Source organism: Nothoprocta perdicaria, unplaced genomic scaffold (genome assembly GCF_003342845.1).
Source record: "Nothoprocta perdicaria isolate Ctin4 unplaced genomic scaffold, notPer1 scaffold_55, whole genome shotgun sequence".
Lineage (NCBI taxonomy): Eukaryota > Metazoa > Chordata > Aves > Tinamiformes > Tinamidae > Nothoprocta > Nothoprocta perdicaria.
The window spans coordinates 258,976-271,586 of NW_020455810.1; positions in this window are offsets into that span (position 1 = coordinate 258,976).

The window sequence follows — 12,611 nt, forward strand, 5'->3', positions numbered from 1 at the left end:
ACAGATTCCAAAAAATAAAGCTAAAGCTCTCAGGAAAGGAAAATTGGATTTTGTTATGATATCCTGCTTGCTCGGGTTTATTGCCTACAGACCAGTGCAGATTGGGTACTGCTGTTCTCTGCAGCTCTCACGTGTGCCTCTGCATAGCCCAAGAAAAGCTGCTCATAACAAGATATCACTCAGCTGCAAGACACATCCTGACAGCCTGAACCTGAATGTAAGTTTGAGAGAAAAAAGCAGTGTTTTTTTGTTCTGAGTCTAATTTGGGAAGTTTTAACTTTCTAAAGAATGGTCATAAAGATGTTTGATCATTTTTCCTGTCTTAGCAGAGCTAAGCATTTTTTTTTATCATTTTGCATAGAGATTTTATCCTCTTATTTTTAAATGTTGCTGGAGTCCATTCTAACTGTTCTTTCCATAGCTGAAATGGAATATAAATAAATGTATTATTTATATTTAGGTATGGGGAGTATTCAAAAGCTAGACAATTTTGTGTATGAGTTTTCTGTGCTTTTTCTGTAGTCTTCATGACTCTCAGTAGCGCCTCAGTATAACTTTGCAAATCTCTCACACATCTCAACCTTTAGCAAAACAATAGAAAGCCCTCAAGAGCCAGCAAACAGTCTTACTACACTAACTGCCTCTAAATCTGCATTTTTAGCTTTGGAAATACATGCACTAGAGCATATTATAATCTGAGCAGTCAGTAACAGCAGAAATATCAACCCACAAAGCAACTTTTGAAAGAGAAAATTCACGTTGGGGTTAGGACTTCTGGAGGATTGTAGGACACACAACCTTGCTCTTTATCTAACAAATCACTGATTTTGAAACAAATTAGATTGCTCTTGCCTTTATTATGAAGGCTGTATGTTATTTATTATCTGAATTAATGGCCATGCTCCATATTCAGAAGTAATTTTTTCTGAAACTGTCTGGAATGGGTTGAGGAAAAAAAAGTGACTGGGATAAATTTCAGCCCTTTGGAAGTCTAAGGGACAATAAACAGCCTGTTTTCACAAGAGGACCCAGGTGGGGCAAACAGCAAATCCCATTTGTGGCTGAAAAGAAAGATTTACTAAGAAGTTGGTATGTGAAAATAAGCAATCTTGATTATGACATGAAGACTCTGTTTGGATTTCTCCAAGAGAAGTGTAAAGCAGCAGGATTTATGCTATTTGCAGCTTTTTTCAACTTACTCTTTCTGATGAGACTCGTGATTTCCAGTTAGTTTCAGTGATTTTTGCCAGATAAATCTTCAGCTGGGAAATGGTAACCTGAAGGAGAATGAATCAGAGATTAAAATCTTTTTTTAATCTCTAGCAGCTATAATTATTAAATGAGAAAAACTAAAAAAAGATAAGAAAAAGAAAAAACCTGCGTTCAATGAATGAATTACCCACTCTGAAAAGCAAATTCATTATATATGATGGTGGTAATTACTAATTTTACTTTAAAAAAAAGTCATGCCATTTCTTCTACTGGATGTCTTTAAAACCTTTCAAAACTATCCCTTAAAGAGACTATTTCTATGAACAATGAATCTCTTCAGTCCTGTTACCTGTCTGAAGACAGAGACTTTTTTTTTTTGTTTTGTGTTTTTTTTTTTTTTTTAGGTGGGAGGCCAAATGTGCTTCACATGTTAACTGATAGAGTCCTATAATATCGGGCCATGTAAGGCTCCCTTTTCTGAGAGGAAGAAAGAAACCCAAGGCAAAGTACACCCAGTCCCTCAAATCTTGCACATGGAATTCAAGCTCAGATTCTTTTAAGTAGATCTGAAACCACTACCTCGTATTTCTGTTTTAGTCTTATAGCATGCTAAAAGACTCTAGCACTCAGTTTATATTTGCCCTTATTTTCCAAATGAATGTTTCATGCTGTGTGCTATGGAGTGGTTTTGCAAACATGGTTTATGTATTGTTCACTTTGCATCCTCCCTTTTGTTTATGTTGCTTTTTTTCTTTACTGTCCCCACCAACCTTCTTTTCTGTGTTCTATGCTTGAAGCAGTGCATTAAGAAAATCTATCCTAAAAATATCAAGGGACTCTAAGAATAATATTTCATCTCTCTGACAAATAGAATACTTATCAGTTATCTGCTGCTAAGTGTACTCATATTTGTTTCTTACTCTGGGCTGATGTTAATGGGAATTTACCACAGCTGAATTCTTTACCTTTTTACCATGCATGAAAATATGAAATTCAAATTGGCTTCCATGATAATTTAAAAATTGGGTTGTTATTTATCATTTATATTGGCCAGGACTATGTTCTCCTACACTTGGTACGATCACATGGAAAATGACATTACTAGTCTGGTTAAAAGGCCAGATTTGTGAACACAATATTATAAAGTGAAGGCCTATGAGGGAGGGAAGGATGAAGTAAGAAGGATCAAGTGCTACAGAAGGATAGCAGAGGAGAGGGCAGATACCATAGGGCAGGTGCAGTTATTGGTGAAATGCTCAGAGACAAGCTCTACAATCCATAATACACATTGAAATGCAGGACACATTTTCAATAATAGACTGTGATAATTACTGCAAAGCTCTGTGGTTGAATACTGCATTATTTTATGACTATTCCCATTAAAGATAATAAAACCATAAAATGTGGAAAATATATAGTGGGAATAGAATATGAAATTCATAAAATTTATGTTGTTCTATATTTGTTTTATTTTTCACAAGCTGTGAATGAGGAAGGCTATTTGACTACCTTTGACCTACATCTTCTGCATTGCATTGCATTCCTCAATGGTCATGTCAACAAAATGATAATGTGGGCCATACATCAGTGCACGTTTTCAGTTAAAATGTAGGTGATGCTCAACCACAGTTTGCAGTTGAATTCAGACAGTGTCCTGCCAAGTTAGATTTTAGAGAAATCTGGGGTCAGATAGAAACATCCCAATTTAAAGGTGTGGAAGAAATGCTTGCTGTCTTGCAGAGTTTTACATGCTTCCAAAAGCAGCAAAGAGGCTGTAATGATGCCTTACTTTGGAAAGGAAAACTTTTGCCCTCTGGAAGTGAAAAGTGTTTCCTTGTTTGCAAGTGTTTTAAGACAAACTTTAGCACTACTGGAAAGGTTTCGTCCTGAATGTGAGAGGTTATGCTGGTCAATCTGTCTCTTTGCATCTTGTATGATTTGCTGCTGATGGTGCAGTCTGCCCCTGTGTGCTCCTAGGAGAGAGATTTGCTGAAGAGCATTGTGGTCTTGATAGACTCTTTAATAAATTAAGGTGGTAAATTATTTGGCTAAAAAAAAAAATAGGAAATGTTGGGTATTTCACTTCAAGGTCCCTAGCTCATACCTGGAATGGAAATGAGCAGTGCAAATATGATTAGCATCAAATTGCTAATTTTTAATGTGAAATTGTAATTTCACTTTAGTGGTAGCACAGGAAACTTGCAAAATGACAGTGTTGAAGAGAGAACCACTCATTTTAATCACAATATTCATATATGTTCCTAGTGATATTTTTGAGTTTTTTGTTTGACCTTGAGCATCTTCTAAGTACTCCTGTAAACAGATAAATCCGATGGCTGCTGTGTCTGTCTGTATTCAGCACTGCAAACCTTTTCCAGCTTCCATCCTTACATCCTTGGTGACATTTCCAGGTTGTGATGGGTCACCATCCTGTTGTGGTAGCCATCAAAATCTGAATAAATCTTTTTACAGAATTGATCAAAGTAAACTTGCTGTGCCTGGCTATAGAATGTAGCTGTATTTTATTGTCTGGTTCTTATTCTGTAAAATACTTTTAAAAGTCTCTTCTACCATCACCATGCAATTATAGTTTTGCAATGTTGCTTCTGTTTTTTCTGAAGCAGAATCTGAGCCAAGATATTTCACATTTAAAAATCAAAAAAAAAAAAAAAAAAGTACAGTATAAAGGTACAATTGCAATTGCAAGAATATTAATCATGTAAGAGACAGGGCAAATGGTGGAAATGGGTTTTGAGCAAAGCACCAGTAAGTGTTCTTCTGTATTTATAGATAATACAGAATGATTATAGGTCTATTCTAGAACAAAAATAAAAAGCTCAGGATGTTCAGTGAACATGACTTTTAGGTGTTCTAGGGAGTACCAAATATGAGTGGTTTTGTTAATGAAGGGACAGGTTAAAAATTACTATCAGGCAATATCCCTATAAAGAATCTCTGGAACGTGGGATCCCAGTTTGTTTGTGCTGAATGAGCAACCGAGATTTGCTGCCCCAGAGAGCTTAGTGTCAACATGAGGCTGAGTGAAGCCATTCCCCAGCTGATGTGACAGACACGGTATGAATGGAAATAAGGATTATGGAGAATATTTTTTGAAGTCCTAGATGCAGCCTACCCAAGAGTAAGATAAAGTTGAAAAATTTCTGAGGAAAATGGGACAAATGATTGCAGCAAGTCACTTGATGCCTCTGGATGATTTAATCTTCCAGATATTTGTAATGGAAAATGTGCAGGTGAGCAAAAGTCCCTGATGCTGTTTCTGAAACATGATAAAGGTCAAGTTCCAAATTCAAATAGGGAAGAAGACTGTCCGAAACCAGTACCCTTAATAACAAAGATGAAACTGAAGTTCACTTACAGATAAGAGCGTGCTTTGTATCACCAGTGAGATAATACCAGGGCTAAAAATTCCGCTAGTAAAAAAATTACTATAGAAGAAATCTTTTTCCTTGAGCTCAATATCTTTTAAGTGATATTGTGCACAATGAAAACTAAGTTAAATCAGCCATAAACAAGTAATCCTTTACCATCCATGCCATAGATTCAGTCTGCCTTTGAGCAAATACCTGAATGTATGCCAATAGCAAGTGACTTCTTCAAGTGTGTAGTTAATTAGACCAACATGCTTTGCTTGAAACAATCTCTCCACATTTCAGTGCACACTCTAAAGAAGGCACCAAGCAGAAAGGTGCTAAACTTGCAGATGAGTTCTACTAATTACCAGTAATCTTAAAAGTAGGTGATTTAAGAGTTTGACTCTAGTTTCCAGTATTGAAATGCCATATGTACTAAGTGCACAAAGATGCGAGGATCCTAAGGATGAAAGCTGTTAGCAAAATTCAAAAATTCAAAGAAGTGCCTGCTCTATTCTTAAAGTAAGAAAAAAGTGTCCTGAAACTGTAAAAACTAAGAAATCCAATGGGACCAGAAGCGTTGGTAGGTCAGATGAAATGCATGTTTCCATGGTGTTAGTTAGAAGAAAGATTTTTTTTTTCTCCATCACACAGATGTCCATCCTGGGGGAAAAGTCATCTTAAGATAAAGTAACAAAGAAAAAGGTTTATTGTAGTGATTTCAAATGTTTCTTTTTACTTTTTGATCTCTTTATACTTTTGTAGCTTTTTGATATAAGTGAACATTTCAAAATTGGAAGCTCCCGTAGTTACATAATAACAATTGCATTTAAAACCAATCAAATCAAAGGTGTTAGTTTTAAAGACTTTTCTGATGGAAGATATTTCACCACAACATTAATGACTTTGAACCTGTAGATTAACAGGTTAACATTAACAAACTCTGTCTTCCTAGGAGAGACTGAAATTAACTAAAATAGGGTTGCCGTTATTTTTGTATGTTTGTTAATTTAAAGCAACAATATATAAATTTGTGTATACTGTAATTTAAAAATATAATAAAATAACAAATGATTTGATTCTCAAATGAAGTTATTTTACAGACGTGTACTTAGTGATATTCATTAAGATAACACAAAGTTTCATTTTTTTTATTTAGTTTTTGGATTTAATTAAAGGAAAACGTTTAGCTTTGTGTAAATAGAAAAACACTTAGAAGCAAAATAGATGCTCTGAGTCACTGACTGTGTTAGCCATTCTGTAATTTTAAATAATTTTAATGTTAATTCAGGCCTGTTTACATCGACTGTTGTCCTGAGCCTTCAATGCAGGTTACTGAGTTTCAGTGGCTAGAGACTTAGTATGATTTTCAGATACTCAAAAGAATCATTTTACAGAAGATGAATAGCCAGAATTTGAGGTGCACCTGGCAAATATTTCCAGCTGATGCTGGAAATGAGTGTTCTTTCAGGAATGTGGGCTTAAGTTTCCAGGTTTGGTCTCCATATGTATGTGCAATCACCAGAGGCCCTGAGCATAAAACCAATTTCTAAATAAAGTTTTCTCAGTTATTCTCAGGCTTTCAGGTAAAAAACCCTCATTTTATTTTCCGTGCAGGCATCAGTGTAACTAAAATGATTTGTGAGTATTTGGGGTTTGATGGTCTCTAGTTTTTCTGTTGTGAAAAAAAACCTCTTTCCTGTTTTTTTCCTGTAGTTTTAATTTTATCATTTCTAATTTTATAGTTTATTAAATATTCCCCTCAGACATTTCTTTTCTGCATTGAAGAGTCTTAGCTTTTAAGCTCTCCTGAGAGGGTTGCAACTTTATGTGTTTGATCTTTTTTCTTGGTGTCTCTGTTCTTAGTCTAGTTTACCGATAGGACTGTACTTGTAGCCAGTAATTGAAACGTGGCCACAACCTGGGTTTCCAAAGTAGCAAAAAGGTATTTTCTATTTGGGTTTCTATTGTTTGCCTATTCCTAAAAATATTCCTAAATGTTCCTAGCATATTATATTATTTTTGCTGTTGTTTTTGATAGCTACTGAGCACCAAGCAAACAAAGAAACACTCAAAATGTCCTACCTGAATTTATTTCATATCTGAACAATTTATTCTGATCTCACAGCATGGTGCAGGCTCTTTTTCCCTATGTTTATTTCTTCTGCATTTCTTTTGGTTTCCTCCAACTTTTTAGTACATTGATTCAGTATGCAGGGATTGTTCTGCAACTCTTCACAGTTATGTTATTTCACAAAATAATCAGGAAACTTTTTAAACTTGCTGTTCACCTGATTCTGTGGGTTCTCTATGGTACCATAGAGCAATCCTAGACCTAGTGTTAATTCCCAACGGCACTCCTTACAATGACATAAATGACAAGTCATTCCTGTACTTTGTTGCCTATTCTCTTAATCAGCTTTTAGTTTTTCAAAATATCATGTTATTCCATAGCAGGTTTTATGAAGGGCCTTTAGGAAGCTTTCTGGAAACCCTAAGTTTCCAGAACAGAAAGTACATAAGTTGGATTATTCTCGTCTAGAGGTTTCCTGATGTCTTCAAGGAATGTGGTTAGTTTAGTCTACACAGCCTAAATTTATTACACCTTGCATATTCTATGTAACCATATATCTACTTCTTTTCAGGGGGTTTTTGGTGATAATTCCTACCAATTCATTGGGTATGGACATCAGACTCACTGGACTGCACCCTCCTACTCACCCTCTTTGTAAAAACTGTTAACGTATTTCCTTTAGTAGTAGTACTACTTGAAGTTCTTAATTACATACTTAATGTGATTTTTAAGGGAAACTCATATATGCTTCAATCCAAAGAGGTTTTGCAGTCTAAATAATAGTGGAAAAATGTGACTTATGGCAAAGAGAAACTAAAAATGTGATCTAATGTGGATAGCACTGGAAGTGGATCCAGTGATTCTTGCCTAATGGTTTGGAACATGTAGGAACCTCCAGGTCATTTCCAGCCCCATAACATTTATCTCCCTCCCTGCTTGTGTATTTCAAGTCTGACATTTACAGATATCGGTCATGAACTTGCCTCAGCTGGCATGGTTCATCTGTAGGTAATGCCAGTCAGGGAAATGAATCCATGAGTGCATTTAATGTTCAATGAATTATGTAATGGATGTCAATGAATTGCTGGCCTCTGCCCAGTCTATATGGTCCAAAGCCATTTGAAATGCTCTCAAGTGAATCATTACTTAACTAGATTATGGAGAGGGAAGAATTACAGAGGAACCACATAAAAGATTCAGAGAATCAGTTCTAAAAAGAAATAAAAATGTGAACCATTATATTTCTCAGCTATTAATCATGTCATCTCTGATGTCTATGGGGTACAGTAGCATTATGCTTAAGATTGTAGCTGACAAAACACTGTGTAAGAATCTTAGTTACGTGTTTTCTTCATGATCTGGGAAGCTCAAAGAAAACTTTGACTTAACAATGCTAACTATTTATGTTAAAACTAAAAGCTAAAACTGTTGGCAAAGCCCAACAGAGAGTTTAATTCCGGTTATTGTTGGAGGTGGTAACTGAGAATAGCGCATTTAACTATCACGTCTTTTGCAAATATGACAATTTGAAAGAATGGAAATTAATATTTTAAACATATGAGCACATAACTTTTACATTACCTAAGTAACAAGCAAATACATTATTCATATCGTGCATAAGGAAAGGCATATGTTGCCAAAACATGTTTACTTCTTACCTGTGATTTAGTGAGGATTTTTTTACTCTTACTCTTATACTCTTGTTTCTAGTATCTAAACTTTGTAAAGAAACTACTTTTTAAATATATTATGTGATATTGCTTTGTATTGTCTGCATAAAGATAGGTTACTTTTGTTAAAGAAAATGGTGCTTACTTAGAAAAAAAGGTCATACGTATAATTTAATACAACATACTTGGATTATAAATGATCAAAGAAGGTTGTTTGGTGTGTATGTATTCTTTCATAACTTGATAGTAGGAACATTTGTTTTTCACATTTAATATTCATCAATTTCTGGTGTTCTATTAGTTCTACAAATGTCGTTCCATAGCAGCTATAACCCTTGGTTAACAAACTGATTATCTTGAACTCATGCCTAGGTACTACCCAGCAGAATCAGACAATCCGGGTAGGTGTGAGCATTTAATCTGCTTCTGCACAAAAAGCAAGAGAAAGATTCGCTTAAATATAAATATCAGAGTTATTCTTTTAATAAATTCTAGAAATGCCATGAAAATAAAACTTCTATTAGAAATTTCTGCTTAGAGACTCAATTTTAATCATAGTAAAATCAGTAGAAAGATTGCTTCTAGGCTACTGCTTACCGAGCCACCTCTGATACACTGTCCTGCTTTAAACATATGATAAAATTAACAAGTTACTTAGAACAAAGAGGTGAAACTGCTGAGAAACAGTACTTCAAAGTGAGAAACAGAAGGTCACAGCAAAACAACACCACCATACTTTTGTTGAATCCAGATAGTTTTTATCCTGTACTGAAATGCTTCAGTGCATCATTTTTACCGTTGTGCTTATTTGATAGAACCAAGGATTTTTGTTGCACTGCACTGAAAAGAAAAAATAGCTTTCTGCTTGGTGATACATTGTCTGCTATAGAGAAATCATTAAGGCAGAAAAATTATTGAGAGATTAGAAGAATGGAACAAGACCTAAGGAAACTAGACTTACAGACTGGGATATTCATTTTCAGTCAGCTAGGCTGGCATTGGAGCTTGATGATTTCTGCCAGAAGCATTTATATTTATGTGTCTGTCTGTCTCTCTCTTTTTTTTTTTTTTTTTTTCCTAACCACTGCTGCATGATCTGTAAGGCTGAAGGGACTGTTTAATTTGAGGCTGGCTCACCTGCTCTGCCCCTGCCGCTATTGGACATGGGCTCCACTTGCTGCTTGTGACGAAGCACAAGCCACCCTGATGCTGCTTGGCTTCCTGCAGGAATCACATCCTATCCCAGGGTGCTGGGAGCGCGCCAGGAGAGAAATGACAGAGGATGGTATCTGCTAGAGGTATTTGTTTTCGGTTTTTTTCCAAAAATCCTGGGGCAGGCACAGTCCTCATCTCTATTTCATCTGTGATGGATGCGTCTGCATTGCCTATGAGCCTTACAGAGGACTCTGGAATATTTTATACACGCAAAATGCAACTTATGTGTGAGATATCTGACTTTCCCTCTTTAACAAATTTCCCATTCCAACCAGTCCTTATGATCCAAATTGCAGGTAACTGCCTATAAATCAAGGTTGCAATATGAGAAGAGGTAACAGTGGGTTTTATCTCTCTGCCCTGTAAAGCTATAACATGGTGCTGACCAGCACCAGGATATTGCTGACTCCCAAGTCTAAATTTTGTGTGGTTGGGGATGATAAAAGATATATTTTTGTATAGATATAGATATATATGTGTATATATATGTATATTTATATATTTTATATATACGTACATGTATATGTGTATAAATATATATATACACACACGCAAACACATACTGTATGGTATACGGCTTCTTCCTGGAAGGACTTTTTAAATGAATCTTTGATGTTGTCTTACACCCAACCACAGTGGGTTCACACTGTTACCAGACATGCAACGGCAAGAAAGAATTCTTTTTATTTGGTATGATGAGTGCAGGGACGTCCCCAGTGCAGCACTCACGAGTCATGGTGGCCGTTATCTGCTTATCATGTTGCATGGCAGGAGCACGGGCATGAGGAAATCATGAGCTCGGCTTGCATCCACCTCTGCCTCATGATTCCTCCTAGGAATGGGAGCATTTGCTTAGATCATCTGGCTCTTAGATGTCTGTCAAGCAGGAGATATTCTTTCAGGTTTTTTTATTTGTTGGCCAGAAGACCAAGGGGGAATGCCCAGGCCCCATGTGATTCCAAAGATTATTTTTCACTTATTATCTCTTTCAGAAAAAGAGATCACTAACAGTTCATTTGCTTCAAAAAAAATCTTACGTTTAATTCTCAAATTTACAAAAACAAATAGATAATGATTTAGAAACACATTATATGTGTTCCGGTGCATTTCTTGTGCCACAGCTTCCTTGCCAGCAGTTTTCACCTCTATTTTCACCACAGATGGGCATAAATAGTTCCCTAGGGTTCTCCCTAGGGTCCCTCAACGTTGCTGCCCAGCTTCTGGCCACTCCATCCTTAGCCTGTGGTATGTTGCCCTTGAATCCTCCTCCAGTGTCTTAGCCAATGAGCTTTAATGACATGTTTGCTTAAATAGACTTTTTTTTTTTTTTTTTTTTTTTTTAACTTTACATAGAGCTTGAGGGTCGCTGATGTATCTTAATAGATCTTGCTCAGAGATGGTATCAATTGATTTCCTGGTTGTTAGCAAAGCTTAAGTGGTTATCAAACCCAGCATGGATGGCATACTTGAAAAATACTGTGAATCTCTTCCATGGGACAATATTTTGCCAGTCAGGAAACCAGTGTACAAATTATTCAGTCTGTCCATGCCACATTGTTTGGGTGTGGGTCAGAGAGAGAAAGTTGTGCTGGGTGTCACAATTCATAACAGTGTTTGTTGTAAGACTCTTAAATTCAGACATGGTAAAAGATATAATCTTCTAGTTGCTTTCAATCTATTTGTGTAGAAAGTCCTATAAAACTGCAGGTAGTTTTGTGCAAAGGACGAGACAACTAATAAGAGTTTTTCCAGCTAACTAGAAATTCTTTCTCAGTTATATTTTAAACATTGCCTCCTGTACCTCTCATTTTCCACAGCAGTGATCAAGCCTTTCAAAAAACCTCTTGTATTACTTTTCAGATAGTTTCAGTCATTTTTGCTTCAGTTGATGGAGATTACAATTCCCATGTGTTGTGTTAGCTTAGTAGTCATGCAGCACATTTGAAGCCTGAATTAAAAGTCCATTTTTTCCCCCTGAAAAAGATTCATAAATAAAAAATATCATCTTTGAATAACACTCAGGTATTGCACTGAAGGGAAAAGGCTTTATATGTTTACACTGTCAAGGCTCAGTTATGCATTGTAAAATGTCTCCACAGCAATGAAGTTCAGATTTCAAGCTAAATTCTCTAGCTTCCATTAAAAAAAATGCACTTTTTTTTTTTTTTTTTTAGTTTTGTAAGGATTTCAGACAGTTCAATTCTAGTATGCTGGAGAAAAACAATTTCTATTGTTTTAGACTATTGTCTAAAAATAAATAGTTTTAGACTATTTATTTATTTAGACTATTTATTTATTTAAGCTATTTATCTATTTATTTATTATTGTTACACTTTTTGTCCTGTCCTGATGATCACTCATAGAGTTGCCCAACTACCCTTGAGAAGACCACTTCAAGAAAATCACATCTGAAAAGTGCAGCAGTGTAACATTGCTCAGATATAGCCAATACTCTTAATCTCAGTGTGTTGACAGTACACCCACACCTTGCTATGATAATAATTTACTTTCAAACTGATGCTCTGGACGTATAATTAGTTATGTGGGGTGGGTTTTTTTTGTTTATTTTTTGACGTTTTGGGCTATTTTGTCCATCTTTATGTATGTAAAACATGTCTAAAGACAGAAGTGAACTAGAAAGAAATATCCTAATTACCCATCTAGACCTGAATAAAAAAAAAAAATTGAAATCGCATGCTTCAGAACTTTAAAACTCCCTTGACTCCTTAAACACTTCTTTTAGCAAAAGTTACATATCGTAGATCCTGGAAAATATAGCCATAAGCCATAAATTCACTGGTTTAAAAAGTAAAAACACAGTCAATTTCTCCTGAAAAAATAATTAGTTTTATAGATTTGTAGAGCCCAGTCTGAAAGAAAATTAACTCTTCTACTATATTAATTTTTGGTTCTATGCACTGTGCTTATATCAGCTGGACACAGACTTGCTAAAAGTTGCAGCTGCTTAAATCATGTTTCTGTGTTGAAACAGCACTTAATTTCCTTGCTTTTGCATTAACGGCTTTACTAAAGATGGAAGTGTTTTAACTCATTATGCCAACAAAGCTG